This window comes from Danio rerio, chromosome 4 (assembly GCF_052040795.2).
Source record: "Danio rerio strain M-AB ecotype USA chromosome 4, GRCz13ab, whole genome shotgun sequence".
In the NCBI taxonomy this organism is placed as follows: domain Eukaryota; kingdom Metazoa; phylum Chordata; class Actinopteri; order Cypriniformes; family Danionidae; genus Danio; species Danio rerio.
This window is the reverse complement of record NC_141024.2, coordinates 43,369,680-43,397,218: the sequence shown is the minus strand read 5'-3', so window position 1 is coordinate 43,397,218 and position 27,539 is coordinate 43,369,680. Positions and strand designations below refer to the sequence as shown.

The 27,539-nt window shown below is 55.2% G+C and overlaps 1 protein-coding gene, 1 long non-coding RNA gene and 18 other non-coding genes across 20 annotated transcripts in view; all 20 read left to right on the top strand.

Annotated features, from left to right (window-relative positions):
• Nucleotides 1-27,539, top strand: part of LOC101886199 (uncharacterized) — an 883,799-nt gene that overhangs the window by 98,259 nt on the left and 758,001 nt on the right. The gene's annotated exons all lie outside the window — the stretch shown is intronic.
• LOC148680967 (uncharacterized) overlaps nt 1-27,539 on the top strand; it is a 663,035-nt gene that overhangs the window by 148,612 nt on the left and 486,884 nt on the right. The gene's annotated exons all lie outside the window — the stretch shown is intronic.
• Nucleotides 800-963, top strand: LOC148681040 (U1 spliceosomal RNA). Its single transcript, XR_015944119.1, has one exon. It is a non-coding gene; the product is annotated as a U1 spliceosomal RNA (small nuclear RNA).
• On the top strand, nt 2,353-2,516 carry LOC148681039 (U1 spliceosomal RNA). Its single transcript, XR_015944118.1, has one exon. It is a non-coding gene; the product is annotated as a U1 spliceosomal RNA (small nuclear RNA).
• Nucleotides 3,906-4,069, top strand: LOC148681038 (U1 spliceosomal RNA). Its single transcript, XR_015944117.1, has one exon. It is a non-coding gene; the product is annotated as a U1 spliceosomal RNA (small nuclear RNA).
• On the top strand, nt 5,459-5,622 carry LOC148681037 (U1 spliceosomal RNA). The gene has a single exon (XR_015944116.1). It is a non-coding gene; the product is annotated as a U1 spliceosomal RNA (small nuclear RNA).
• LOC148681036 (U1 spliceosomal RNA) lies at nt 7,010-7,173 on the top strand. The gene has a single exon (XR_015944115.1). It is a non-coding gene; the product is annotated as a U1 spliceosomal RNA (small nuclear RNA).
• LOC148681035 (U1 spliceosomal RNA) lies at nt 8,563-8,726 on the top strand. The gene has a single exon (XR_015944357.1). It is a non-coding gene; the product is annotated as a U1 spliceosomal RNA (small nuclear RNA).
• LOC148681034 (U1 spliceosomal RNA) lies at nt 10,116-10,279 on the top strand. The gene has a single exon (XR_015944114.1). It is a non-coding gene; the product is annotated as a U1 spliceosomal RNA (small nuclear RNA).
• Nucleotides 11,669-11,832, top strand: LOC148681033 (U1 spliceosomal RNA). The gene has a single exon (XR_015944113.1). It is a non-coding gene; the product is annotated as a U1 spliceosomal RNA (small nuclear RNA).
• Nucleotides 13,222-13,385, top strand: LOC148681032 (U1 spliceosomal RNA). The gene has a single exon (XR_015944328.1). It is a non-coding gene; the product is annotated as a U1 spliceosomal RNA (small nuclear RNA).
• On the top strand, nt 14,775-14,938 carry LOC148681031 (U1 spliceosomal RNA). The gene has a single exon (XR_015944112.1). It is a non-coding gene; the product is annotated as a U1 spliceosomal RNA (small nuclear RNA).
• LOC148681030 (U1 spliceosomal RNA) lies at nt 16,328-16,491 on the top strand. The gene has a single exon (XR_015944340.1). It is a non-coding gene; the product is annotated as a U1 spliceosomal RNA (small nuclear RNA).
• On the top strand, nt 17,881-18,044 carry LOC141384157 (U1 spliceosomal RNA). Its single transcript, XR_015486576.2, has one exon. It is a non-coding gene; the product is annotated as a U1 spliceosomal RNA (small nuclear RNA).
• LOC148681029 (U1 spliceosomal RNA) lies at nt 19,434-19,597 on the top strand. The gene has a single exon (XR_015944110.1). It is a non-coding gene; the product is annotated as a U1 spliceosomal RNA (small nuclear RNA).
• On the top strand, nt 20,987-21,150 carry LOC148681028 (U1 spliceosomal RNA). The gene has a single exon (XR_015944109.1). It is a non-coding gene; the product is annotated as a U1 spliceosomal RNA (small nuclear RNA).
• On the top strand, nt 22,540-22,703 carry LOC148681027 (U1 spliceosomal RNA). The gene has a single exon (XR_015944108.1). It is a non-coding gene; the product is annotated as a U1 spliceosomal RNA (small nuclear RNA).
• Nucleotides 24,093-24,256, top strand: LOC148681026 (U1 spliceosomal RNA). The gene has a single exon (XR_015944107.1). It is a non-coding gene; the product is annotated as a U1 spliceosomal RNA (small nuclear RNA).
• LOC137494284 (U1 spliceosomal RNA) lies at nt 25,646-25,809 on the top strand. The gene has a single exon (XR_015486454.2). It is a non-coding gene; the product is annotated as a U1 spliceosomal RNA (small nuclear RNA).
• Nucleotides 27,200-27,363, top strand: LOC148681025 (U1 spliceosomal RNA). Its single transcript, XR_015944579.1, has one exon. It is a non-coding gene; the product is annotated as a U1 spliceosomal RNA (small nuclear RNA).

The window sequence follows — 27,539 nt, the reverse complement described above, 5'->3', positions numbered from 1 at the left end:
TCTGCCATTAAGTAAGCGAACGCTTCTGCTCGGATCAGAGGTAACTTTGTTTCAAGAACTGCAATCTTTTGCAGACGTCTGTGGCCTTTTGGGCAGAGGGACGGTTCTAAACCAATCTGAACCACAGGCAATTTCGCAGCCAGCCGTCGGTGGTTTCCCGTCCCAGGAATGTAAGGTGCTTGCAGCGGGAGGTTGTTTCGTTAGCGCTTCCGCTTTCGTCAGTGAAGTTCTTTTGCGGAATGTTTGTAGATCCCCTCGTCTTCTTCAAGCTATGTCGTTTGAGCACTGTGCTGATAGGCTGACGTGAGAAAACAGGACACAAAACATACAAGGCAAGAGTGCAAAGCACGGAGCTCTAGGCAAAGGCGGTCCGAACCGCAGCAAAGCAGGAGGTCGACATGTCCAAATAGACCAAATCAGAAACTAAGCAGAGAAAAACGGCATCTGTAGAGAAAGAAAACAGATGGAGGAAAAGAAAGAAAGAACAGGAGGATCCCCTCCCCTCCCCCCATAGAGGGTCTGTTATCCCCAGGTCGAGTGCGTCCGGTGGAATCCATGTGTTGGCAGCCCCAACTGATGACAAAACACAAAGCAAGCATCTGGAGGAAGCTCAAACTCTTCATGCGTTGCCACAGTTACTAGCGAGTGGTTTGCAGGCACAGGCACGTCTGCTGCAAGTACAGCGCCGTCAGGAGACAGGGGTTGCTGGCCCATTCCCCATGCTCGTTGGCTGGGCATCACCGCCCTGGAGTACGGCCGATAGAAAACGGCGGCTGCCATTTGCGCCGCCCGGCAACTCATACTTACCTGGCAGGGGAGATACCATGATCAAGAAGGTGGTTCACCCAGGGCGAGGCTTGGCCATTGCACTCCGGCCACGCTGACCCCTGCGAATTCCCCAAATGTGGGAATCTGGACTGCATAATTTCTGGTAGTGGGGGACTGCGTTCGCGCTCTCCCCTGAGCACAGTGGTTCAAGACAGAGCTCAGGCGGTAGCGTCGGACCCGGCTGGAGCCAAGTGGTGCTCGCTGCAGAGCCATTTGAGGAGAGCTGAGCTCCAGCGAGGGGGAGCTTAAGCTTGAGCTCCACCTTTTTTGCACTTCTTCTACGAGTGATGTCACTGGGGGTAGGGTTAGGGGTGGGGTTGGTGTACGCATTAAAACAGCTTACAGGAGGAGGAGCGACAGCTCATGCTCCCCCTCGCTGGAGCTCAGCTCTCCTCGAATGGCTCTGCAGCGAGCACCCCCTCGCTGGAGCGGCGCTTCCCTCTCTTCCTCGTCCTCTGCCAAGCCTCTTTTGCTCCAGTAGAGCCGCGCGCGCCTGTGGAAGGCCTGCCCACCCGTCGCTAGAAGAGTCTGTTCTGACGCCGAAAACTACTCGAAGGTCCCCCCTCAAAGCGGTTTGACCAGGTGAAGGAACATGCAAAGAGAGCCCCCGGTGGCTTTTGTCCGCCAAGCGAGTGTGCCCTGTGGAATGTCAGAATTTTATTTTTACCGGCCTGCCGCTGTTACTGACGGAACGAATGCAGACCGTGTGAAAGGTCATCATTTTATCTGCCATTAAGTAAGCGAACGCTTCTGCTCGGATCAGAGGTAACTTTGTTTCAAGAACTGCAATCTTTTGCAGACGTCTGTGGCCTTTTGGGCAGAGGGACGGTTCTAAACCAATCTGAACCACAGGCAATTTCGCAGCCAGCCGTCGGTGGTTTCCCGTCCCAGGAATGTAAGGTGCTTGCAGCGGGAGGTTGTTTCGTTAGCGCTTCCGCTTTCGTCAGTGAAGTTCTTTTGCGGAACGTTTGTAGATCCCCTCGTCTTCTTCAAGCTATGTCGTTTGAGCACTGTGCTGATAGGCTGACGTGAGAAAACAGGACACAAAACATACAAGGCAAGAGTGCAAAGCACGGAGCTCTAGGCAAAGGCGGTCCGAACCGCAGCAAAGCAGGAGGTCGACATGTCCAAATAGACCAAATCAGAAACTAAGCAGAGAAAAACGGCATCTGTAGAGAAAGAAAACAGATGGAGGAAAAGAAAGAAAGAACAGGAGGATCCCCTCCCCTCCCCCCATAGAGGGTCTGTTATCCCCAGGTCGAGTGCGTCCGGTGGAATCCATGTGTTGGCAGCCCCAACTGATGACAAAACACAAAGCAAGCATCTGGAGGAAGCTCAAACTCTTCATGCGTTGCCACAGTTACTAGCGAGTGGTTTGCAGGCACAGGCACGTCTGCTGCAAGTACAGCGCCGTCAGGAGACAGGGGTTGCTGGCCCATTCCCCATGCTCGGTGGCTGGGCATCACCGCCCTGGAGTACGGCCGATAGAAAACGGCGGCTGCCATTTGCGCCGCCCGGCAACTCATACTTACCTGGCAGGGGAGATACCATGATCAAGAAGGTGGTTCACCCAGGGCGAGGCTTGGCCATTGCACTCCGGCCACGCTGACCCCTGCGAATTCCCCAAATGTGGGAATCTGGACTGCATAATTTCTGGTAGTGGGGGACTGCGTTCGCGCTCTCCCCTGAGCACAGTGGTTTAAGACAGAGCTCAGGCGGTAGCGTCGGACCCGGCTGGAGCCAAGTGGTGCTCGCTGCAGAGCCATTTGAGGAGAGCTGAGCTCCAGCGAGGGGGAGCTTAAGCTTGAGCTCCACCTTTTTTGCACTTCTTCTACGAGGGATGTCACTGGGGGTAGGGTTAGGGGTGGGGTTGGTGTACGCATTAAAACAGCTTACAGGAGGAGGAGCGACAGCTCATGCTCCCCCTCGCTGGAGCTCAGCTCTCCTCGAATGGCTCTGCAGCGAGCACCCCCTCGCTGGAGCGGCGCTTCCCTCTCTTCCTCGTCCTCTGCCAAGCCTCTTTTGCTCCAGTAGAGCCGCGCGCGCCTGTGGAAGGCCTGCCCACCCGTCGCTAGAAGAGTCTGTTCTGACGCCGAAAACTACTCGAAGGTCCCCCCTCAAAGCGGTTTGACCAGGTGAAGGAACACGCAAAGAGAGCCCCCGGTGGCTTTTGTCCGCCAAGCGAGTGTGCCCTGTGGAATGTCAGAATTTTATTTTTACCGGCCTGCCGCTGTTACTGACGGAACGAATGCAGACCGTGTGAAAGGTCATCATTTTATCTGCCATTAAGTAAGCGAACGCTTCTGCTCGGATCAGAGGTAACTTTGTTTCAAGAACTGCAATCTTTTGCAGACGTCTGTGGCCTTTTGGGCAGAGGGACGGTTCTAAACCAATCTGAACCACAGGCAATTTCGCAGCCAGCCGTCGGTGGTTTCCCGTCCCAGGAATGTAAGGTGCTTGCAGCGGGAGGTTGTTTCGTTAGCGCTTCCGCTTTCGTCAGTGAAGTTCTTTTGCGGAACGTTTGTAGATCCCCTCGTCTTCTTCAAGCTATGTCGTTTGAGCACTGTGCTGATAGGCTGACGTGAGAAAACAGGACACAAAACATACAAGGCAAGAGTGCAAAGCACGGAGCTCTAGGCAAAGGCGGTCCGAACCGCAGCAAAGCAGGAGGTCGACATGTCCAAATAGACCAAATCAGAAACTAAGCAGAGAAAAACAGCATCTGTAGAGAAAGAAAACAGATGGAGGAAAAGAAAGAAAGAACAGGAGGATCCCCTCCCCTCCCCCCATAGAGGGTCTGTTATCCCCAGGTCGAGTGCGTCCGGTGGAATCCATGTGTTGGCAGCCCCAACTGATGACAAAACACAAAGCAAGCATCTGGAGGAAGCTCAAACTCTTCATGCGTTGCCACAGTTACTAGCGAGTGGTTTGCAGGCACAGGCACGTCTGCTGCAAGTACAGCGCCGTCAGGAGACAGGGGTTGCTGGCCCATTCCCCATGCTCGGTGGCTGGGCATCACCGCCCTGGAGTACGGCCGATAGAAAACGGCGGCTGCCATTTGCGCCGCCCGGCAACTCATACTTACCTGGCAGGGGAGATACCATGATCAAGAAGGTGGTTCACCCAGGGCGAGGCTTGGCCATTGCACTCCGGCCACGCTGACCCCTGCGAATTCCCCAAATGTGGGAATCTGGACTGCATAATTTCTGGTAGTGGGGGACTGCGTTCGCGCTCTCCCCTGAGCACAGTGGTTCAAGACAGAGCTCAGGCGGTAGCGTCGGACCCGGCTGGAGCCAAGTGGTGCTCGCTGCAGAGCCATTTGAGGAGAGCTGAGCTCCAGCGAGGGGGAGCTTAAGCTTGAGCTCCACCTTTTTTGCACTTCTTCTACGAGTGATGTCACTGGGGGTAGGGTTAGGGGTGGGGTTGGTGTACGCATTAAAACAGCTTACAGGAGGAGGAGCGACAGCTCATGCTCCCCCTCGCTGGAGCTCAGCTCTCCTCGAATGGCTCTGCAGCGAGCACCCCCTCGCTGGAGCGGCGCTTCCCTCTCTTCCTCGTCCTCTGCCAAGCCTCTTTTGCTCCAGTAGAGCCGCGCGCGCCTGTGGAAGGCCTGCCCACCCGTCGCTAGAAGAGTCTGTTCTGACGCCGAAAACTACTCGAAGGTCCCCCCTCAAAGCGGTTTGACCAGGTGAAGGAACACGCAAAGAGAGCCCCCGGTGGCTTTTGTCCGCCAAGCGAGTGTGCCCTGTGGAATGTCAGAATTTTATTTTTACCGGCCTGCCGCTGTTACTGACGGAACGAATGCAGACCGTGTGAAAGGTCATCATTTTATCTGCCATTAAGTAAGCGAACGCTTCTGCTCGGATCAGAGGTAACTTTGTTTCAAGAACTGCAATCTTTTGCAGACGTCTGTGGCCTTTTGGGCAGAGGGACGGTTCTAAACCAATCTGAACCACAGGCAATTTCGCAGCCAGCCGTCGGTGGTTTCCCGTCCCAGGAATGTAAGGTGCTTGCAGCGGGAGGTTGTTTCGTTAGCGCTTCCGCTTTCGTCAGTGAAGTTCTTTTGCGGAACGTTTGTAGATCCCCTCGTCTTCTTCAAGCTATGTCGTTTGAGCACTGTGCTGATAGGCTGACGTGAGAAAACAGGACACAAAACATACAAGGCAAGAGTGCAAAGCACGGAGCTCTAGGCAAAGGCGGTCCGAACCGCAGCAAAGCAGGAGGTCGACATGTCCAAATAGACCAAATCAGAAACTAAGCAGAGAAAAACGGCATCTGTAGAGAAAGAAAACAGATGGAGGAAAAGAAAGAAAGAACAGGAGGATCCCCTCCCCTCCCCCCATAGAGGGTCTGTTATCCCCAGGTCGAGTGCGTCCGGTGGAATCCATGTGTTGGCAGCCCCAACTGATGACAAAACACAAAGCAAGCATCTGGAGGAAGCTCAAACTCTTCATGCGTTGCCACAGTTACTAGCGAGTGGTTTGCAGGCACAGGCACGTCTGCTGCAAGTACAGCGCCGTCAGGAGACAGGGGTTGCTGGCCCATTCCCCATGCTCGGTGGCTGGGCATCACCGCCCTGGAGTACGGCCGATAGAAAACGGCGGCTGCCATTTGCGCCGCCCGGCAACTCATACTTACCTGGCAGGGGAGATACCATGATCAAGAAGGTGGTTCACCCAGGGCGAGGCTTGGCCATTGCACTCCGGCCACGCTGACCCCTGCGAATTCCCCAAATGTGGGAATCTGGACTGCATAATTTCTGGTAGTGGGGGACTGCGTTCGCGCTCTCCCCTGAGCACAGTGGTTTAAGACAGAGCTCAGGCGGTAGCGTCGGACCCGGCTGGAGCCAAGTGGTGCTCGCTGCAGAGCCATTTGAGGAGAGCTGAGCTCCAGCGAGGGGGAGCTTAAGCTTGAGCTCCACCTTTTTTGCACTTCTTCTACGAGGGATGTCACTGGGGGTAGGGTTAGGGGTGGGGTTGGTGTACGCATTAAAACAGCTTACAGGAGGAGGAGCGACAGCTCATGCTCCCCCTCGCTGGAGCTCAGCTCTCCTCGAATGGCTCTGCAGCGAGCACCCCCTCGCTGGAGCGGCGCTTCCCTCTCTTCCTCGTCCTCTGCCAAGCCTCTTTTGCTCCAGTAGAGCCGCGCGCGCCTGTGGAAGGCCTGCCCACCCGTCGCTAGAAGTCTGTTCTGACGCCGAAAACTACTCGAAGGTCCCCCCTCAAAGCGGTTTGACCAGGTGAAGGAACACGCAAAGAGAGCCCCCGGTGGCTTTTGTCCGCCAAGCGAGTGTGCCCTGTGGAATGTCAGAATTTTATTTTTACCGGCCTGCCGCTGTTACTGACGGAACGAATGCAGACCGTGTGAAAGGTCATCATTTTATCTGCCATTAAGTAAGCGAACGCTTCTGCTCGGATCAGAGGTAACTTTGTTTCAAGAACTGCAATCTTTTGCAGACGTCTGTGGCCTTTTGGGCAGAGGGACGGTTCTAAACCAATCTGAACCACAGGCAATTTCGCAGCCAGCCGTCGGTGGTTTCCCGTCCCAGGAATGTAAGGTGCTTGCAGCGGGAGGTTGTTTCGTTAGCGCTTCCGCTTTCGTCAGTGAAGTTCTTTTGCGGAACGTTTGTAGATCCCCTCGTCTTCTTCAAGCTATGTCGTTTGAGCACTGTGCTGATAGGCTGACGTGAGAAAACAGGACACAAAACATACAAGGCAAGAGTGCAAAGCACGGAGCTCTAGGCAAAGGCGGTCCGAACCGCAGCAAAGCAGGAGGTCGACATGTCCAAATAGACCAAATCAGAAACTAAGCAGAGAAAAACGGCATCTGTAGAGAAAGAAAACAGATGGAGGAAAAGAAAGAAAGAACAGGAGGATCCCCTCCCCTCCCCCCATAGAGGGTCTGTTATCCCCAGGTCGAGTGCGTCCGGTGGAATCCATGTGTTGGCAGCCCCAACTGATGACAAAACACAAAGCAAGCATCTGGAGGAAGCTCAAACTCTTCATGCGTTGCCACAGTTACTAGCGAGTGGTTTGCAGGCACAGGCACGTCTGCTGCAAGTACAGCGCCGTCAGGAGACAGGGGTTGCTGGCCCATTCCCCATGCTCGGTGGCTGGGCATCACCGCCCTGGAGTACGGCCGATAGAAAACGGCGGCTGCCATTTGCGCCGCCCGGCAACTCATACTTACCTGGCAGGGGAGATACCATGATCAAGAAGGTGGTTCACCCAGGGCGAGGCTTGGCCATTGCACTCCGGCCACGCTGACCCCTGCGAATTCCCCAAATGTGGGAATCTGGACTGCATAATTTCTGGTAGTGGGGGACTGCGTTCGCGCTCTCCCCTGAGCACAGTGGTTCAAGACAGAGCTCAGGCGGTAGCGTCGGACCCGGCTGGAGCCAAGTGGTGCTCGCTGCAGAGCCATTTGAGGAGAGCTGAGCTCCAGCGAGGGGGAGCTTAAGCTTGAGCTCCACCTTTTTTGCACTTCTTCTACGAGTGATGTCACTGGGGGTAGGTTTAGGGGTGGGGTTGGTGTACGCATTAAAACAGCTTACAGGAGGAGGAGCGACAGCTCATGCTCCCCCTCGCTGGAGCTCAGCTCTCCTCGAATGGCTCTGCAGCGAGCACCCCCTCGCTGGAGCGGCGCTTCCCTCTCTTCCTCGTCCTCTGCCAAGCCTCTTTTGCTCCAGTAGAGCCGCGCGCGCCTGTGGAAGGCCTGCCCACCCGTCGCTAGAAGAGTCTGTTCTGACGCCGAAAACTACTCGAAGGTCCCCCCTCAAAGCGGTTTGACCAGGTGAAGGAACACGCAAAGAGAGCCCCCGGTGGCTTTTGTCCGCCAAGCGAGTGTGCCCTGTGGAATGTCAGAATTTTATTTTTACCGGCCTGCCGCTGTTACTGACGGAACGAATGCAGACCGTGTGAAAGGTCATCATTTTATCTGCCATTAAGTAAGCGAACGCTTCTGCTCGGATCAGAGGTAACTTTGTTTCAAGAACTGCAATCTTTTGCAGACGTCTGTGGCCTTTTGGGCAGAGGGACGGTTCTAAACCAATCTGAACCACAGGCAATTTCGCAGCCAGCCGTCGGTGGTTTCCCGTCCCAGGAATGTAAGGTGCTTGCAGCGGGAGGTTGTTTCGTTAGCGCTTCCGCTTTCGTCAGTGAAGTTCTTTTGCGGAACGTTTGTAGATCCCCTCGTCTTCTTCAAGCTATGTCGTTTGAGCACTGTGCTGATAGGCTGACGTGAGAAAACAGGACACAAAACATACAAGGCAAGAGTGCAAAGCACGGAGCTCTAGGCAAAGGCGGTCCGAACCGCAGCAAAGCAGGAGGTCGACATGTCCAAATAGACCAAATCAGAAACTAAGCAGAGAAAAACGGCATCTGTAGAGAAAGAAAACAGATGGAGGAAAAGAAAGAAAGAACAGGAGGATCCCCTCCCCTCCCCCCATAGAGGGTCTGTTATCCCCAGGTCGAGTGCGTCCGGTGGAATCCATGTGTTGGCAGCCCCAACTGATGACAAAACACAAAGCAAGCATCTGGAGGAAGCTCAAACTCTTCATGCGTTGCCACAGTTACTAGCGAGTGGTTTGCAGGCACAGGCACGTCTGCTGCAAGTACAGCGCCGTCAGGAGACAGGGGTTGCTGGCCCATTCCCCATGCTCGGTGGCTGGGCATCACCGCCCTGGAGTACGGCCGATAGAAAACGGCGGCTGCCATTTGCGCCGCCCGGCAACTCATACTTACCTGGCAGGGAAGATACCATGATCAAGAAGGTGGTTCACCCAGGGCGAGGCTTGGCCATTGCACTCCGGCCACGCTGACCCCTGCGAATTCCCCAAATGTGGGAATCTGGACTGCATAATTTCTGGTAGTGGGGGACTGCGTTCGCGCTCTCCCCTGAGCACAGTGGTTCAAGACAGGGCTCAGGCGGTAGCGTCGGACCCGGCTGGAGCCAAGTGGTGCTCGCTGCAGAGCCATTTGAGGAGAGCTGAGCTCCAGCGAGGGGGAGCTTAAGCTTGAGCTCCACCTTTTTTGCACTTCTTCTACGAGTGATGTCACTGGGGGTAGGGTTAGGGGTGGGGTTGGTGTACGCATTAAAACAGCTTACAGGAGGAGGAGCGACAGCTCATGCTCCCCCTCGCTGGAGCTCAGCTCTCCTCGAATGGCTCTGCAGCGAGCACCCCCTTGCTGGAGCGGCGCTTCCCTCTCTTCCTCGTCCTCTGCCAAGCCTCTTTTGCTCCAGTAGAGCCGCGCGCGCCTGTGGAAGGCCTGCCCACCCGTCGCTAGAAGAGTCTGTTCTGACGCCGAAAACTACTCGAAGGTCCCCCCTCAAAGCGGTTTGACCAGGTGAAGGAACACGCAAAGAGAGCCCCCGGTGGCTTTTGTCCGCCAAGCGAGTGTGCCCTGTGGAATGTCAGAATTTTATTTTTACCGGCCTGCCGCTGTTACTGACGGAACGAATGCAGACCGTGTGAAAGGTCATCATTTTATCTGCCATTAAGTAAGCGAACGCTTCTGCTCGGATCAGAGGTAACTTTGTTTCAAGAACTGCAATCTTTTGCAGACGTCTGTGGCCTTTTGGGCAGAGGGACGGTTCTAAACCAATCTGAACCACAGGCAATTTCGCAGCCAGCCGTCGGTGGTTTCCCGTCCCAGGAATGTAAGGTGCTTGCAGCGGGAGGTTGTTTCGTTAGCGCTTCCGCCTTCGTCAGTGAAGTTCTTTTGCGGAACGTTTGTAGATCCCGTCGTCTTCTTCAAGCTATGTCGTTTGAGCACTGTGCTGATAGGCTGACGTGAGAAAACAGGACACAAAACATACAAGGCAAGAGTGCAAAGCACGGAGCTCTAGGCAAAGGCGGTCCGAACCGCAGCAAAGCAGGAGGTCGACATGTCCAAATAGACCAAATCAGAAACTAAGCAGAGAAAAACGGCATCTGTAGAGAAAGAAAACAGATGGAGGAAAAGAAAGAAAGAACAGGAGGATCCCCTCCCCTCCCCCCATAGAGGGTCTGTTATCCCCAGGTCGAGTGCGTCCGGTGGAATCCATGTGTTGGCAGCCCCAACTGATGACAAAACACAAAGCAAGCATCTGGAGGAAGCTCAAACTCTTCATGCGTTGCCACAGTTACTAGCGAGTGGTTTGCAGGCACAGGCACGTCTGCTGCAAGTACAGCGCCGTCAGGAGACAGGGGTTGCTGGCCCATTCCCCATGCTCGGTGGCTGGGCATCACCGCCCTGGAGTACGGCCGATAGAAAACGGCGGCTGCCATTTGCGCCGCCCGGCAACTCATACTTACCTGGCAGGGGAGATACCATGATCAAGAAGGTGGTTCACCCAGGGCGAGGCTTGGCCATTGCACTCCGGCCACGCTGACCCCTGCGAATTCCCCAAATGTGGGAATCTGGACTGCATAATTTCTGGTAGTGGGGGACTGCGTTCGCGCTCTCCCCTGAGCACAGTGGTTCAAGACAGGGCTCAGGCGGTAGCGTCGGACCCGGCTGGAGCCAAGTGGTGCTCGCTGCAGAGCCATTTGAGGAGAGTTGAGCTCCAGCGAGGGGGAGCTTAAGCTTGAGCTCCACCTTTTTTGCACTTCTTCTACGAGTGATGTCACTGGGGGTAGGGTTAGGGGTGGGGTTGGTGTACGCATTAAAACAGCTTACAGGAGGAGGAGCGACAGCTCATGCTCCCCCTCGCTGGAGCTCAGCTCTCCTCGAATGGCTCTGCAGCGAGCACCCCCTTGCTGGAGCGGCGCTTCCCTCTCTTCCTCGTCCTCTGCCAAGCCTCTTTTGCTCCAGTAGAGCCGCGCGCGCCTGTGGAAGGCCTGCCCACCCGTCGCTAGAAGAGTCTGTTCTGACGCCGAAAACTACTCGAAGGTCCCCCCTCAAAGCGGTTTGACCAGGTGAAGGAACACGCAAAGAGAGCCCCCGGTGGCTTTTGTCCGCCAAGCGAGTGTGCCCTGTGGAATGTCAGAATTTTATTTTTACCGGCCTGCCGCTGTTACTGACGGAACGAATGCAGACCGTGTGAAAGGTCATCATTTTATCTGCCATTAAGTAAGCGAACGCTTCTGCTCGGATCAGAGGTAACTTTGTTTCAAGAACTGCAATCTTTTGCAGACGTCTGTGGCCTTTTGGGCAGAGGGACGGTTCTAAACCAATCTGAACCACAGGCAATTTCGCAGCCAGCCGTCGGTGGTTTCCCGTCCCAGGAATGTAAGGTGCTTGCAGCGGGAGGTTGTTTCGTTAGCGCTTCCGCCTTCGTCAGTGAAGTTCTTTTGCGGAACGTTTGTAGATCCCGTCGTCTTCTTCAAGCTATGTCGTTTGAGCACTGTGCTGATAGGCTGACGTGAGAAAACAGGACACAAAACATACAAGGCAAGAGTGCAAAGCACGGAGCTCTAGGCAAAGGCGGTCCGAACCGCAGCAAAGCAGGAGGTCGACATGTCCAAATAGACCAAATCAGAAACTAAGCAGAGAAAAACGGCATCTGTAGAGAAAGAAAACAGATGGAGGAAAAGAAAGAAAGAACAGGAGGATCCCCTCCCCTCCCCCCATAGAGGGTCTGTTATCCCCAGGTCGAGTGCGTCCGGTGGAATCCATGTGTTGGCAGCCCCAACTGATGACAAAACACAAAGCAAGCATCTGGAGGAAGCTCAAACTCTTCATGCGTTGCCACAGTTACTAGCGAGTGGTTTGCAGGCACAGGCACGTCTGCTGCAAGTACAGCGCCGTCAGGAGACAGGGGTTGCTGGCCCATTCCCCATGCTCGTTGGCTGGGCATCACCGCCCTGGAGTACGGCCGATAGAAAACGGCGGCTGCCATTTGCGCCGCCCGGCAACTCATACTTACCTGGCAGGGGAGATACCATGATCAAGAAGGTGGTTCACCCAGGGCGAGGCTTGGCCATTGCACTCCGGCCACGCTGACCCCTGCGAATTCCCCAAATGTGGGAATCTGGACTGCATAATTTCTGGTAGTGGGGGACTGCGTTCGCGCTCTCCCCTGAGCACAGTGGTTCAAGACAGAGCTCAGGCGGTAGCGTCGGACCCGGCTGGAGCCAAGTGGTGCTCGCTGCAGAGCCATTTGAGGAGAGCTGAGCTCCAGCGAGGGGGAGCTTAAGCTTGAGCTCCACCTTTTTTGCACTTCTTCTACGAGTGATGTCACTGGGGGTAGGGTTAGGGGTGGGGTTGGTGTACGCATTAAAACAGCTTACAGGAGGAGGAGCGACAGCTCATGCTCCCCCTCGCTGGAGCTCAGCTCTCCTCGAATGGCTCTGCAGCGAGCACCCCCTCGCTGGAGCGGCGCTTCCCTCTCTTCCTCGTCCTCTGCCAAGCCTCTTTTGCTCCAGTAGAGCCGCGCGCGCCTGTGGAAGGCCTGCCCACCCGTCGCTAGAAGAGTCTGTTCTGACGCCGAAAACTACTCGAAGGTCCCCCCTCAAAGCGGTTTGACCAGGTGAAGGAACATGCAAAGAGAGCCCCCGGTGGCTTTTGTCCGCCAAGCGAGTGTGCCCTGTGGAATGTCAGAATTTTATTTTTACCGGCCTGCCGCTGTTACTGACGGAACGAATGCAGACCGTGTGAAAGGTCATCATTTTATCTGCCATTAAGTAAGCGAACGCTTCTGCTCGGATCAGAGGTAACTTTGTTTCAAGAACTGCAATCTTTTGCAGACGTCTGTGGCCTTTTGGGCAGAGGGACGGTTCTAAACCAATCTGAACCACAGGCAATTTCGCAGCCAGCCGTCGGTGGTTTCCCGTCCCAGGAATGTAAGGTGCTTGCAGCGGGAGGTTGTTTCGTTAGCGCTTCCGCTTTCGTCAGTGAAGTTCTTTTGCGGAATGTTTGTAGATCCCCTCGTCTTCTTCAAGCTATGTCGTTTGAGCACTGTGCTGATAGGCTGACGTGAGAAAACAGGACACAAAACATACAAGGCAAGAGTGCAAAGCACGGAGCTCTAGGCAAAGGCGGTCCGAACCGCAGCAAAGCAGGAGGTCGACATGTCCAAATAGACCAAATCAGAAACTAAGCAGAGAAAAACGGCATCTGTAGAGAAAGAAAACAGATGGAGGAAAAGAAAGAAAGAACAGGAGGATCCCCTCCCCTCCCCCCATAGAGGGTCTGTTATCCCCAGGTCGAGTGCGTCCGGTGGAATCCATGTGTTGGCAGCCCCAACTGATGACAAAACACAAAGCAAGCATCTGGAGGAAGCTCAAACTCTTCATGCGTTGCCACAGTTACTAGCGAGTGGTTTGCAGGCACAGGCACGTCTGCTGCAAGTACAGCGCCGTCAGGAGACAGGGGTTGCTGGCCCATTCCCCATGCTCGTTGGCTGGGCATCACCGCCCTGGAGTACGGCCGATAGAAAACGGCGGCTGCCATTTGCGCCGCCCGGCAACTCATACTTACCTGGCAGGGGAGATACCATGATCAAGAAGGTGGTTCACCCAGGGCGAGGCTTGGCCATTGCACTCCGGCCACGCTGACCCCTGCGAATTCCCCAAATGTGGGAATCTGGATTGCATAATTTCTGGTAGTGGGGGACTGCGTTCGCGCTCTCCCCTGAGCACAGTGGTTCAAGACAGAGCTCAGGCGGTAGCGTCGGACCCGGCTGGAGCCAAGTGGTGCTCGCTGCAGAGCCATTTGAGGAGAGCTGAGCTCCAGCGAGGGGGAGCTTAAGCTTGAGCTCCACCTTTTTTGCACTTCTTCTACGAGTGATGTCACTGGGGGTAGGGTTAGGGGTGGGGTTGGTGTACGCATTAAAACAGCTTACAGGAGGAGGAGCGACAGCTCATGCTCCCCCTCGCTGGAGCTCAGCTCTCCTCGAATGGCTCTGCAGCGAGCACCCCCTCGCTGGAGCGGCGCTTCCCTCTCTTCCTCGTCCTCTGCCAAGCCTCTTTTGCTCCAGTAGAGCCGCGCGCGCCTGTGGAAGGCCTGCCCACCCGTCGCTAGAAGAGTCTGTTCTGACGCCGAAAACTACTCGAAGGTCCCCCCTCAAAGCGGTTTGACCAGGTGAAGGAACATGCAAAGAGAGCCCCCGGTGGCTTTTGTCCGCCAAGCGAGTGTGCCCTGTGGAATGTCAGAATTTTATTTTTACCGGCCTGCCGCTGTTACTGACGGAACGAATGCAGACCGTGTGAAAGGTCATCATTTTATCTGCCATTAAGTAAGCGAACGCTTCTGCTCGGATCAGAGGTAACTTTGTTTCAAGAACTGCAATCTTTTGCAGACGTCTGTGGCCTTTTGGGCAGAGGGACGGTTCTAAACCAATCTGAACCACAGGCAATTTCGCAGCCAGCCGTCGGTGGTTTCCCGTCCCAGGAATGTAAGGTGCTTGCAGCGGGAGGTTGTTTCGTTAGCGCTTCCGCTTTCGTCAGTGAAGTTCTTTTGCGGAACGTTTGTAGATCCCCTCGTCTTCTTCAAGCTATGTCGTTTGAGCACTGTGCTGATAGGCTGACGTGAGAAAACAGGACACAAAACATACAAGGCAAGAGTGCAAAGCACGGAGCTCTAGGCAAAGGCGGTCCGAACCGCAGCAAAGCAGGAGGTCGACATGTCCAAATAGACCAAATCAGAAACTAAGCAGAGAAAAACGGCATCTGTAGAGAAAGAAAACAGATGGAGGAAAAGAAAGAAAGAACAGGAGGATCCCCTCCCCTCCCCCCATAGAGGGTCTGTTATCCCCAGGTCGAGTGCGTCCGGTGGAATCCATGTGTTGGCAGCCCCAACTGATGACAAAACACAAAGCAAGCATCTGGAGGAAGCTCAAACTCTTCATGCGTTGCCACAGTTACTAGCGAGTGGTTTGCAGGCACAGGCACGTCTGCTGCAAGTACAGCGCCGTCAGGAGACAGGGGTTGCTGGCCCATTCCCCATGCTCGGTGGCTGGGCATCACCGCCCTGGAGTACGGCCGATAGAAAACGGCGGCTGCCATTTGCGCCGCCCGGCAACTCATACTTACCTGGCAGGGGAGATACCATGATCAAGAAGGTGGTTCACCCAGGGCGAGGCTTGGCCATTGCACTCCGGCCACGCTGACCCCTGCGAATTCCCCAAATGTGGGAATCTGGACTGCATAATTTCTGGTAGTGGGGGACTGCGTTCGCGCTCTCCCCTGAGCACAGTGGTTTAAGACAGAGCTCAGGCGGTAGCGTCGGACCCGGCTGGAGCCAAGTGGTGCTCGCTGCAGAGCCATTTGAGGAGAGCTGAGCTCCAGCGAGGGGGAGCTTAAGCTTGAGCTCCACCTTTTTTGCACTTCTTCTACGAGGGATGTCACTGGGGGTAGGGTTAGGGGTGGGGTTGGTGTACGCATTAAAACAGCTTACAGGAGGAGGAGCGACAGCTCATGCTCCCCCTCGCTGGAGCTCAGCTCTCCTCGAATGGCTCTGCAGCGAGCACCCCCTCGCTGGAGCGGCGCTTCCCTCTCTTCCTCGTCCTCTGCCAAGCCTCTTTTGCTCCAGTAGAGCCGCGCGCGCCTGTGGAAGGCCTGCCCACCCGTCGCTAGAAGAGTCTGTTCTGACGCCGAAAACTACTCGAAGGTCCCCCCTCAAAGCGGTTTGACCAGGTGAAGGAACACGCAAAGAGAGCCCCCGGTGGCTTTTGTCCGCCAAGCGAGTGTGCCCTGTGGAATGTCAGAATTTTATTTTTACCGGCCTGCCGCTGTTACTGACGGAACGAATGCAGACCGTGTGAAAGGTCATCATTTTATCTGCCATTAAGTAAGCGAACGCTTCTGCTCGGATCAGAGGTAACTTTGTTTCAAGAACTGCAATCTTTTGCAGACGTCTGTGGCCTTTTGGGCAGAGGGACGGTTCTAAACCAATCTGAACCACAGGCAATTTCGCAGCCAGCCGTCGGTGGTTTCCCGTCCCAGGAATGTAAGGTGCTTGCAGCGGGAGGTTGTTTCGTTAGCGCTTCCGCTTTCGTCAGTGAAGTTCTTTTGCGGAACGTTTGTAGATCCCCTCGTCTTCTTCAAGCTATGTCGTTTGAGCACTGTGCTGATAGGCTGACGTGAGAAAACAGGACACAAAACATACAAGGCAAGAGTGCAAAGCACGGAGCTCTAGGCAAAGGCGGTCCGAACCGCAGCAAAGCAGGAGGTCGACATGTCCAAATAGACCAAATCAGAAACTAAGCAGAGAAAAACGGCATCTGTAGAGAAAGAAAACAGATGGAGGAAAAGAAAGAAAGAACAGGAGGATCCCCTCCCCTCCCCCCATAGAGGGTCTGTTATCCCCAGGTCGAGTGCGTCCGGTGGAATCCATGTGTTGGCAGCCCCAACTGATGACAAAACACAAAGCAAGCATCTGGAGGAAGCTCAAACTCTTCATGCGTTGCCACAGTTACTAGCGAGTGGTTTGCAGGCACAGGCACGTCTGCTGCAAGTACAGCGCCGTCAGGAGACAGGGGTTGCTGGCCCATTCCCCATGCTCGGTGGCTGGGCATCACCGCCCTGGAGTACGGCCGATAGAAAACGGCGGCTGCCATTTGCGCCGCCCGGCAACTCATACTTACCTGGCAGGGGAGATACCATGATCAAGAAGGTGGTTCACCCAGGGCGAGGCTTGGCCATTGCACTCCGGCCACGCTGACCCCTGCGAATTCCCCAAATGTGGGAATCTGGACTGCATATTTTCTGGTAGTGGGGGACTGCGTTCGCGCTCTCCCCTGAGCACAGTGGTTCAAGACAGAGCTCAGGCGGTAGCGTCGGACCCGGCTGGAGCCAAGTGGTGCTCGCTGCAGAGCCATTTGAGGAGAGCTGAGCTCCAGCGAGGGGGAGCTTAAGCTTGAGCTCCACCTTTTTTGCACTTCTTCTACGAGTGATGTCACTGGGGGTAGGGTTAGGGGTGGGGTTGGTGTACGCATTAAAACAGCTTACAGGAGGAGGAGCGACAGCTCATGCTCCCCCTCGCTGGAGCTCAGCTCTCCTCGAATGGCTCTGCAGCGAGCACCCCCTCGCTGGAGCGGCGCTTCCCTCTCTTCCTCGTCCTCTGCCAAGCCTCTTTTGCTCCAGTAGAGCCGCGCGCGCCTGTGGAAGGCCTGCCCACCCGTCGCTAGAAGAGTCTGTTCTGACGCCGAAAACTACTCGAAGGTCCCCCCTCAAAGCGGTTTGACCAGGTGAAGGAACACGCAAAGAGAGCCCCCGGTGGCTTTTGTCCGCCAAGCGAGTGTGCCCTGTGGAATGTCAGAATTTTATTTTTACCGGCCTGCCGCTGTTACTGACGGAACGAATGCAGACCGTGTGAAAGGTCATCATTTTATCTGCCATTAAGTAAGCGAACGCTTCTGCTCGGATCAGAGGTAACTTTGTTTCAAGAACTGCAATCTTTTGCAGACGTCTGTGGCCTTTTGGGCAGAGGGACGGTTCTAAACCAATCTGAACCACAGGCAATTTCGCAGCCAGCCGTCGGTGGTTTCCCGTCCCAGGAATGTAAGGTGCTTGCAGCGGGAGGTTGTTTCGTTAGCGCTTCCGCTTTCGTCAGTGAAGTTCTTTTGCGGAACGTTTGTAGATCCCCTCGTCTTCTTCAAGCTATGTCGTTTGAGCACTGTGCTGATAGGCTGACGTGAGAAAACAGGACACAAAACATACAAGGCAAGAGTGCAAAGCACGGAGCTCTAGGCAAAGGCGGTCCGAACCGCAGCAAAGCAGGAGGTCGACATGTCCAAATAGACCAAATCAGAAACTAAGCAGAGAAAAACGGCATCTGTAGAGAAAGAAAACAGATGGAGGAAAAGAAAGAAAGAACAGGAGGATCCCCTCCCCTCCCCCCATAGAGGGTCTGTTATCCCCAGGTCGAGTGCGTCCGGTGGAATCCATGTGTTGGCAGCCCCAACTGATGACAAAACACAAAGCAAGCATCTGGAGGAAGCTCAAACTCTTCATGCGTTGCCACAGTTACTAGCGAGTGGTTTGCAGGCACAGGCACGTCTGCTGCAAGTACAGCGCCGTCAGGAGACAGGGGTTGCTGGCCCATTCCCCATGCTCGGTGGCTGGGCATCACCGCCCTGGAGTACGGCCGATAGAAAACGGCGGCTGCCATTTGCGCCGCCCGGCAACTCATACTTACCTGGCAGGGGAGATACCATGATCAAGAAGGTGGTTCACCCAGGGCGAGGCTTGGCCATTGCACTCCGGCCACGCTGACCCCTGCGAATTCCCCAAATGTGGGAATCTGGACTGCATAATTTCTGGTAGTGGGGGACTGCGTTCGCGCTCTCCCCTGAGCACAGTGGTTCAAGACAGAGCTCAGGCGGTAGCGTCGGACCCGGCTGGAGCCAAGTGGTGCTCGCTGCAGAGCCATTTGAGGAGAGCTGAGCTCCAGCGAGGGGGAGCTTAAGCTTGAGCTCCACCTTTTTTGCACTTCTTCTACGAGTGATGTCACTGGGGGTAGGGTTAGGGGTGGGGTTGGTGTACGCATTAAAACAGCTTACAGGAGGAGGAGCGACAGCTCATGCTCCCCCTCGCTGGAGCTCAGCTCTCCTCGAATGGCTCTGCAGCGAGCACCCCCTCGCTGGAGCGGCGCTTCCCTCTCTTCCTCGTCCTCTGCCAAGCCTCTTTTGCTCCAGTAGAGCCGCGCGCGCCTGTGGAAGGCCTGCCCACCCGTCGCTAGAAGAGTCTGTTCTGACGCCGAAAACTACTCGAAGGTCCCCCCTCAAAGCGGTTTGACCAGGTGAAGGAACACGCAAAGAGAGCCCCCGGTGGCTTTTGTCCGCCAAGCGAGTGTGCCCTGTGGAATGTCAGAATTTTATTTTTACCGGCCTGCCGCTGTTACTGACGGAACGAATGCAGACCGTGTGAAAGGTCATCATTTTATCTGCCATTAAGTAAGCGAACGCTTCTGCTCGGATCAGAGGTAACTTTGTTTCAAGAACTGCAATCTTTTGCAGACGTCTGTGGCCTTTTGGGCAGAGGGACGGTTCTAAACCAATCTGAACCACAGGCAATTTCGCAGCCAGCCGTCGGTGGTTTCCCGTCCCAGGAATGTAAGGTGCTTGCAGCGGGAGGTTGTTTCGTTAGCGCTTCCGCTTTCGTCAGTGAAGTTCTTTTGCGGAACGTTTGTAGATCCCCTCGTCTTCTTCAAGCTATGTCGTTTGAGCACTGTGCTGATAGGCTGACGTGAGAAAACAGGACACAAAACATACAAGGCAAGAGTGCAAAGCACGGAGCTCTAGGCAAAGGCGGTCCGAACCGCAGCAAAGCAGGAGGTCGACATGTCCAAATAGACCAAATCAGAAACTAAGCAGAGAAAAACGGCATCTGTAGAGAAAGAAAACAGATGGAGGAAAAGAAAGAAAGAACAGGAGGATCCCCTCCCCTCCCCCCATAGAGGGTCTGTTATCCCCAGGTCGAGTGCGTCCGGTGGAATCCATGTGTTGGCAGCCCCAACTGATGACAAAACACAAAGCAAGCATCTGGAGGAAGCTCAAACTCTTCATGCGTTGCCACAGTTACTAGCGAGTGGTTTGCAGGCACAGGCACGTCTGCTGCAAGTACAGCGCCGTCAGGAGACAGGGGTTGCTGGCCCATTCCCCATGCTCGGTGGCTGGGCATCACCGCCCTGGAGTACGGCCGATAGAAAACGGCGGCTGCCATTTGCGCCGCCCGGCAACTCATACTTACCTGGCAGGGGAGATACCATGATCAAGAAGGTGGTTCACCCAGGGCGAGGCTTGGCCATTGCACTCCGGCCACGCTGACCCCTGCGAATTCCCCAAATGTGGGAATCTGGACTGCATAATTTCTGGTAGTGGGGGACTGCGTTCGCGCTCTCCCCTGAGCACAGTGGTTCAAGACAGAGCTCAGGCGGTAGCGTCGGACCCGGCTGGAGCCAAGTGGTGCTCGCTGCAGAGCCATTTGAGGAGAGCTGAGCTCCAGCGAGGGGGAGCTTAAGCTTGAGCTCCACCTTTTTTGCACTTCTTCTACGAGTGATGTCACTGGGGGTAGGGTTAGGGGTGGGGTTGGTGTACGCATTAAAACAGCTTACAGGAGGAGGAGCGACAGCTCATGCTCCCCCTCGCTGGAGCTCAGCTCTCCTCGAATGGCTCTGCAGCGAGCACCCCCTCGCTGGAGCGGCGCTTCCCTCTCTTCCTCGTCCTCTGCCAAGCCTCTTTTGCTCCAGTAGAGCCGCGCGCGCCTGTGGAAGGCCTGCCCACCCGTCGCTAGAAGAGTCTGTTCTGACGCCGAAAACTACTCGAAGGTCCCCCCTCAAAGCGGTTTGACCAGGTGAAGGAACACGCAAAGAGAGCCCCCGGTGGCTTTTGTCCGCCAAGCGAGTGTGCCCTGTGGAATGTCAGAATTTTATTTTTACCGGCCTGCCGCTGTTACTGACGGAACGAATGCAGACCGTGTGAAAGGTCATCATTTTATCTGCCATTAAGTAAGCGAACGCTTCTGCTCGGATCAGAGGTAACTTTGTTTCAAGAACTGCAATCTTTTGCAGACGTCTGTGGCCTTTTGGGCAGAGGGACGGTTCTAAACCAATCTGAACCACAGGCAATTTCGCAGCCAGCCGTCGGTGGTTTCCCGTCCCAGGAATGTAAGGTGCTTGCAGCGGGAGGTTGTTTCGTTAGCGCTTCCGCTTTCGTCAGTGAAGTTCTTTTGCGGAACGTTTGTAGATCCCCTCGTCTTCTTCAAGCTATGTCGTTTGAGCACTGTGCTGATAGGCTGACGTGAGAAAACAGGACACAAAACATACAAGGCAAGAGTGCAAAGCACGGAGCTCTAGGCAAAGGCGGTCCGAACCGCAGCAAAGCAGGAGGTCGACATGTCCAAATAGACCAAATCAGAAACTAAGCAGAGAAAAACGGCATCTGTAGAGAAAGAAAACAGATGGAGGAAAAGAAAGAAAGAACAGGAGGATCCCCTCCCCTCCCCCCATAGAGGGTCTGTTATCCCCAGGTCGAGTGCGTCCGGTGGAATCCATGTGTTGGCAGCCCCAACTGATGACAAAACACAAAGCAAGCATCTGGAGGAAGCTCAAACTCTTCATGCGTTGCCACAGTTACTAGCGAGTGGTTTGCAGGCACAGGCACGTCTGCTGCAAGTACAGCGCCGTCAGGAGACAGGGGTTGCTGGCCCATTCCCCATGCTCGGTGGCTGGGCATCACCGCCCTGGAGTACGGCCGATAGAAAACGGCGGCTGCCATTTGCGCCGCCCGGCAACTCATACTTACCTGGCAGGGGAGATACCATGATCAAGAAGGTGGTTCACCCAGGGCGAGGCTTGGCCATTGCACTCCGGCCACGCTGACCCCTGCGAATTCCCCAAATGTGGGAATCTGGACTGCATAATTTCTGGTAGTGGGGGACTGCGTTCGCGCTCTCCCCTGAGCACAGTGGTTCAAGACAGAGCTCAGGCGGTAGCGTCGGACCCGGCTGGAGCCAAGTGGTGCTCGCTGCAGAGCCATTTGAGGAGAGCTGAGCTCCAGCGAGGGGGAGCTTAAGCTTGAGCTCCACCTTTTTTGCACTTCTTCTACGAGTGATGTCACTGGGGGTAGGGTTAGGGGTGGGGTTGGTGTACGCATTAAAACAGCTTACAGGAGGAGGAGCGACAGCTCATGCTCCCCCTCGCTGGAGCTCAGCTCTCCTCGAATGGCTCTGCAGCGAGCACCCCCTCGCTGGAGCGGCGCTTCCCTCTCTTCCTCGTCCTCTGCCAAGCCTCTTTTGCTCCAGTAGAGCCGCGCGCGCCTGTGGAAGGCCTGCCCACCCGTCGCTAGAAGAGTCTGTTCTGACGCCGAAAACTACTCGAAGGTCCCCCCTCAAAGCGGTTTGACCAGGTGAAGGAACATGCAAAGAGAGCCCCCGGTGGCTTTTGTCCGCCAAGCGAGTGTGCCCTGTGGAATGTCAGAATTTTATTTTTACCGGCCTGCCGCTGTTACTGACGGAACGAATGCAGACCGTGTGAAAGGTCATCATTTTATCTGCCATTAAGTAAGCGAACGCTTCTGCTCGGATCAGAGGTAACTTTGTTTCAAGAACTGCAATCTTTTGCAGACGTCTGTGGCCTTTTGGGCAGAGGGACGGTTCTAAACCAATCTGAACCACAGGCAATTTCGCAGCCAGCCGTCGGTGGTTTCCCGTCCCAGGAATGTAAGGTGCTTGCAGCGGGAGGTTGTTTCGTTAGCGCTTCCGCTTTCGTCAGTGAAGTTCTTTTGCGGAACGTTTGTAGATCCCCTCGTCTTCTTCAAGCTATGTCGTTTGAGCACTGTGCTGATAGGCTGACGTGAGAAAACAGGACACAAAACATACAAGGCAAGAGTGCAAAGCACGGAGCTCTAGGCAAAGGCGGTCCGAACCGCAGCAAAGCAGGAGGTCGACATGTCCAAATAGACCAAATCAGAAACTAAGCAGAGAAAAACGGCATCTGTAGAGAAAGAAAACAGATGGAGGAAAAGAAAGAAAGAACAGGAGGATCCCCTCCCCTCCCCCCATAGAGGGTCTGTTATCCCCAGGTCGAGTGCGTCCGGTGGAATCCATGTGTTGGCAGCCCCAACTGATGACAAAACACAAAGCAAGCATCTGGAGGAAGCTCAAACTCTTCATGCGTTGCCACAGTTACTAGCGAGTGGTTTGCAGGCACAGGCACGTCTGCTGCAAGTACAGCGCCGTCAGGAGACAGGGGTTGCTGGCCCATTCCCCATGCTCGGTGGCTGGGCATCACCGCCCTGGAGTACGGCCGATAGAAAACGGCGGCTGCCATTTGCGCCGCCCGGCAACTCATACTTACCTGGCAGGGGAGATACCATGATCAAGAAGGTGGTTCACCCAGGGCGAGGCTTGGCCATTGCACTCCGGCCACGCTGACCCCTGCGAATTCCCCAAATGTGGGAATCTGGACTGCATAATTTCTGGTAGTGGGGGACTGCGTTCGCGCTCTCCCCTGAGCACAGTGGTTCAAGACAGAGCTCAGGCGGTAGCGTCGGACCCGGCTGGAGCCAAGTGGTGCTCGCTGCAGAGCCATTTGCGGAGAGCTGAGCTCCAGCGAGGGGGAGCTTAAGCTTGAGCTCCACCTTTTTTGCACTTCTTCTACGAGTGATGTCACTGGGGGTAGGGTTAGGGGTGGGGTTGGTGTACGCATTAAAACAGCTTACAGGAGGAGGAGCGACAGCTCATGCTCCCCCTCGCTGGAGCTCAGCTCTCCTCGAATGGCTCTGCAGCGAGCACCCCCTCGCTGGAGCGGCGCTTCCCTCTCTTCCTCGTCCTCTGCCAAGCCTCTTTTGCTCCAGTAGAGCCGCGCGCGCCTGTGGAAGGCCTGCCCACCCGTCGCTAGAAGAGTCTGTTCTGACGCTGAAAACTACTCGAAGGTCCCCCCTCAAAGCGGTTTGACCAGGTGAAGGAACACGCAAAGAGAGCCCCCGGTGGCTTTTGTCCGCCAAGCGAGTGTGCCCTGTGGAATGTCAGAATTTTATTTTTACCGGCCTGCCGCTGTTACTGACGGAACGAATGCAGACCGTGTGAAAGGTCATCATTTTATCTGCCATTAAGTAAGCGAACGCTTCTGCTCGGATCAGAGGTAACTTTGTTTCAAGAACTGCAATCTTTTGCAGACGTCTGTGGCCTTTTGGGCAGAGGGACGGTTCTAAACCAATCTGAACCACAGGCAATTTCGCAGCCAGCCGTCGGTGGTTTCCCGTCCCAGGAATGTAAGGTGCTTGCAGCGGGAGGTTGTTTCGTTAGCGCTTCCGCTTTCGTCAGTGAAGTTCTTTTGCGGAACGTTTGTAGATCCCCTCGTCTTCTTCAAGCTATGTCGTTTGAGCACTGTGCTGATAGGCTGACGTGAGAAAACAGGACACAAAACATACAAGGCAAGAGTGCAAAGCACGGAGCTCTAGGCAAAGGCGGTCCGAACCGCAGCAAAGCAGGAGGTCGACATGTCCAAATAGACCAAATCAGAAACTAAGCAGAGAAAAACGGCATCTGTAGAGAAAGAAAACAGATGGAGGAAAAGAAAGAAAGAACAGGAGGATCCCCTCCCCTCCCCCCATAGAGGGTCTGTTATCCCCAGGTCGAGTGCGTCCGGTGGAATCCATGTGTTGGCAGCCCCAACTGATGACAAAACACAAAGCAAGCATCTGGAGGAAGCTCAAACTCTTCATGCGTTGCCACAGTTACTAGCGAGTGGTTTGCAGGCACAGGCACGTCTGCTGCAAGTACAGCGCCGTCAGGAGACAGGGGTTGCTGGCCCATTCCCCATGCTCGGTGGCTGGGCATCACCGCCCTGGAGTACGGCCGATAGAAAACGGCGGCTGCCATTTGCGCCGCCCGGCAACTCATACTTACCTGGCAGGGGAGATACCATGATCAAGAAGGTGGTTCACCCAGGGCGAGGCTTGGCCATTGCACTCCGGCCACGCTGACCCCTGCGAATTCCCCAAATGTGGGAATCTGGACTGCATAATTTCTGGTAGTGGGGGACTGCGTTCGCGCTCTCCCCTGAGCACAGTGGTTCAAGACAGAGCTCAGGCGGTAGCGTCGGACCCGGCTGGAGCCAAGTGGTGCTCGCTGCAGAGCCATTTGAGGAGAGCTGAGCTCCAGCGAGGGGGAGCTTAAGCTTGAGCTCCACCTTTTTTGCACTTCTTCTACGAGTGATGTCACTGGGGGTAGGGTTAGGGGTGGGGTTGGTGTACGCATTAAAACAGCTTACAGGAGGAGGAGCGACAGCTCATGCTCCCCCTCGCTGGAGCTCAGCTCTCCTCGAATGGCTCTGCAGCGAGCACCCCCTCGCTGGAGCGGCGCTTCCCTCTCTTCCTCGTCCTCTGCCAAGCCTCTTTTGCTCCAGTAGAGCCGCGCGCGCCTGTGGAAGGCCTGCCCACCCGTCGCTAGAAGAGTCTGTTCTGACGCCGAAAACTACTTGAAGGTCCCCCCTCAAAGCGGTTTGACCAGGTGAAGGAACACGCAAAGAGAGCCCCCGGTGGCTTTTGTCCGCCAAGCGAGTGTGCCCTGTGGAATGTCAGAATTTTATTTTTACCGGCCTGCCGCTGTTACTGACGGAACGAATGCAGACCGTGTGAAAGGTCATCATTTTATCTGCCATTAAGTAAGCGAACGCTTCTGCTCGGATCAGAGGTAACTTTGTTTCAAGAACTGCAATCTTTTGCAGACGTCTGTGGCCTTTTGGGCAGAGGGACGGTTCTAAACCAATCTGAACCACAGGCAATTTCGCAGCCAGCCGTCGGTGGTTTCCCGTCCCAGGAATGTAAGGTGCTTGCAGCGGGAGGTTGTTTCGTTAGCGCTTCCGCTTTCGTCAGTGAAGTTCTTTTGCGGAACGTTTGTAGATCCCCTCGTCTTCTTCAAGCTATGTCGTTTGAGCACTGTGCTGATAGGCTGACGTGAGAAAACAGGACACAAAACATACAAGGCAAGAGTGCAAAGCACGGAGCTCTAGGCAAAGGCGGTCCGAACCGCAGCAAAGCAGGAGGTCGACATGTCCAAATAGACCAAATCAGAAACTAAGCAGAGAAAAACGGCATCTGTAGAGAAAGAAAACAGATGGAGGAAAAGAAAGAAAGAACAGGAGGATCCCCTCCCCTCCCCCCATAGAGGGTCTGTTATCCCCAGGTCGAGTGCGTCCGGTGGAATCCATGTGTTGGCAGCCCCAACTGATGACAAAACACAAAGCAAGCATCTGGAGGAAGCTCAAACTCTTCATGCGTTGCCACAGTTACTAGCGAGTGGTTTGCAGGCACAGGCACGTCTGCTGCAAGTACAGCGCCGTCAGGAGACAGGGGTTGCTGGCCCATTCCCCATGCTCGGTGGCTGGGCATCACCGCCCTGGAGTACGGCCGATAGAAAACGGCGGCTGCCATTTGCGCCGCCCGGCAACTCATACTTACCTGGCAGGGGAGATACCATGATCAAGAAGGTGGTTCACCCAGGGCGAGGCTTGGCCATTGCACTCCGGCCACGCTGACCCCTGCGAATTCCCCAAATGTGGGAATCTGGACTGCATAATTTCTGGTAGTGGGGGACTGCGTTCGCGCTCTCCCCTGAGCACAGTGGTTCAAGACAGAGCTCAGGCGGTAGCGTCGGACCCGGCTGGAGCCAAGTGGTGCTCGCTGCAGAGCCATTTGAGGAGAGCTGAGCTCCAGCGAGGGGGAGCTTAAGCTTGAGCTCCACCTTTTTTGCACTTCTTCTACGAGTGATGTCACTGGGGGTAGGGTTAGGGGTGGGGTTGGTGTACGCATTAAAACAGCTTACAGGAGGAGGAGCGACAGCTCATGCTCCCCCTCGCTGGAGCTCAGCTCTCCTCGAATGGCTCTGCAGCGAGCACCCCCTCGCTGGAGCGGCGCTTCCCTCTCTTCCTCGTCCTCTGCCAAGCCTCTTTTGCTCCAGTAGAGCCGCGCGCGCCTGTGGAAGGCCTGCCCACCCGTCGCTAGAAGAGCCCGTTCTGACGCCGAAAACTACTCGAAAGGTCCCCCCTCAAAGCGGTTTGACCAGGTGAAGGAACACGCAAAGAGAGCCCCCGGTGGCTTTTGTCCGCCAAGCGAGTGTGCCCTGTGGAATGTCAGAATTTTATTTTTACCGGCCTGCCGCTGTTACTGACGGAACGAATGCAGACCGTGTGAAAGGTCATCATTTTATCTGCCATTAAGTAAGCGAACGCTTCGGCTCGGATCAGAGGTAACTTTGTTTCAAGAACTGCAATCTTTTGCAGACGTCTGTGGCGTTTTGGGCAGAGGGACGGTTCTAAACCAATCTGAACCAGAGGCAATTTCGCAGCCAGCCGTCGGTGGTTTCCCGTCCCAGGAATGTAAGGTGCTTGCAGCGGGAGGTTGTTTCGTTAGCGCTTCCGCTTCCGTCAGTGAAGTTCTTTTGCGGAACGTTTTTAGATCCCGTCGTCTTCTTCAAGCTATGTCGTTTGAGCACTGTGCTGATAGGCTGACCTAAGAAAACAGGACACAAAACATACAAGGCAAGAGTGCAAAGCACGGAGCTCTAGGCAAAGGCGGTCCGAACCGCAGCAAAGCAGGAGGTCGACATGTCCAAATAGACCAAATCAGAAACTAAGCAGAGAAAAACGGCATCTGTAGAGAAAGAAAACAGATGGAGGAAAAGAAAGAAAGAACAGGAGGATCCCCTCCCCTCCCCCCATAGAGGGTCTGTTATCCCCAGATCGAGTGCGTCCGGTGGAATCCATGTGTTGGCAGCCCCAACTGATGACAAAACACAGAGCAAGCATCTGGAGGAAGCTCAAACTCTTCATGCGTTGCCACAGTTACTAGCGAGTGGTTTGCAGGCACAGGCACGTCTGCTGCAAGTACAGCGCCGTCAGGAGACAGGGGTTGCTGGCCCATTCCCCATGCTCGGTGGCTGGGCATCACCGCCCTGGAGTACGGCCGATAGAAAACGGCGGCTGCCATTTGCGCCGACCGGCAACTCATACTTACCTGGCAGGGGAGATACCATGATCAAGAAGGTGGTTCACCCAGGGCGAGGCTTGGCCATTGCACTCCGGCCACGCTGACCCCTGCGAATTCCCCAAATGTGGGAATCTCGACTGCATAATTTCTGGTAGTGGGGGACTGCGTTCGCGCTCTCCCCTGAGCACAGTGGTTCAAGACAGAGTTCAGGCGGTAGCGTCGGACCCGGCTGGAGCCAAGTGGTGCTCGCTGCAGAGCCATTTGAGGAGAGCTGAGCTCCAGCGAGGGGGAGCTTAAGCTTGAGCTCCACCTTTTTTGCACTTCTTCTACGAGTGATGTCACTGGGGGTAGGGTTAGGG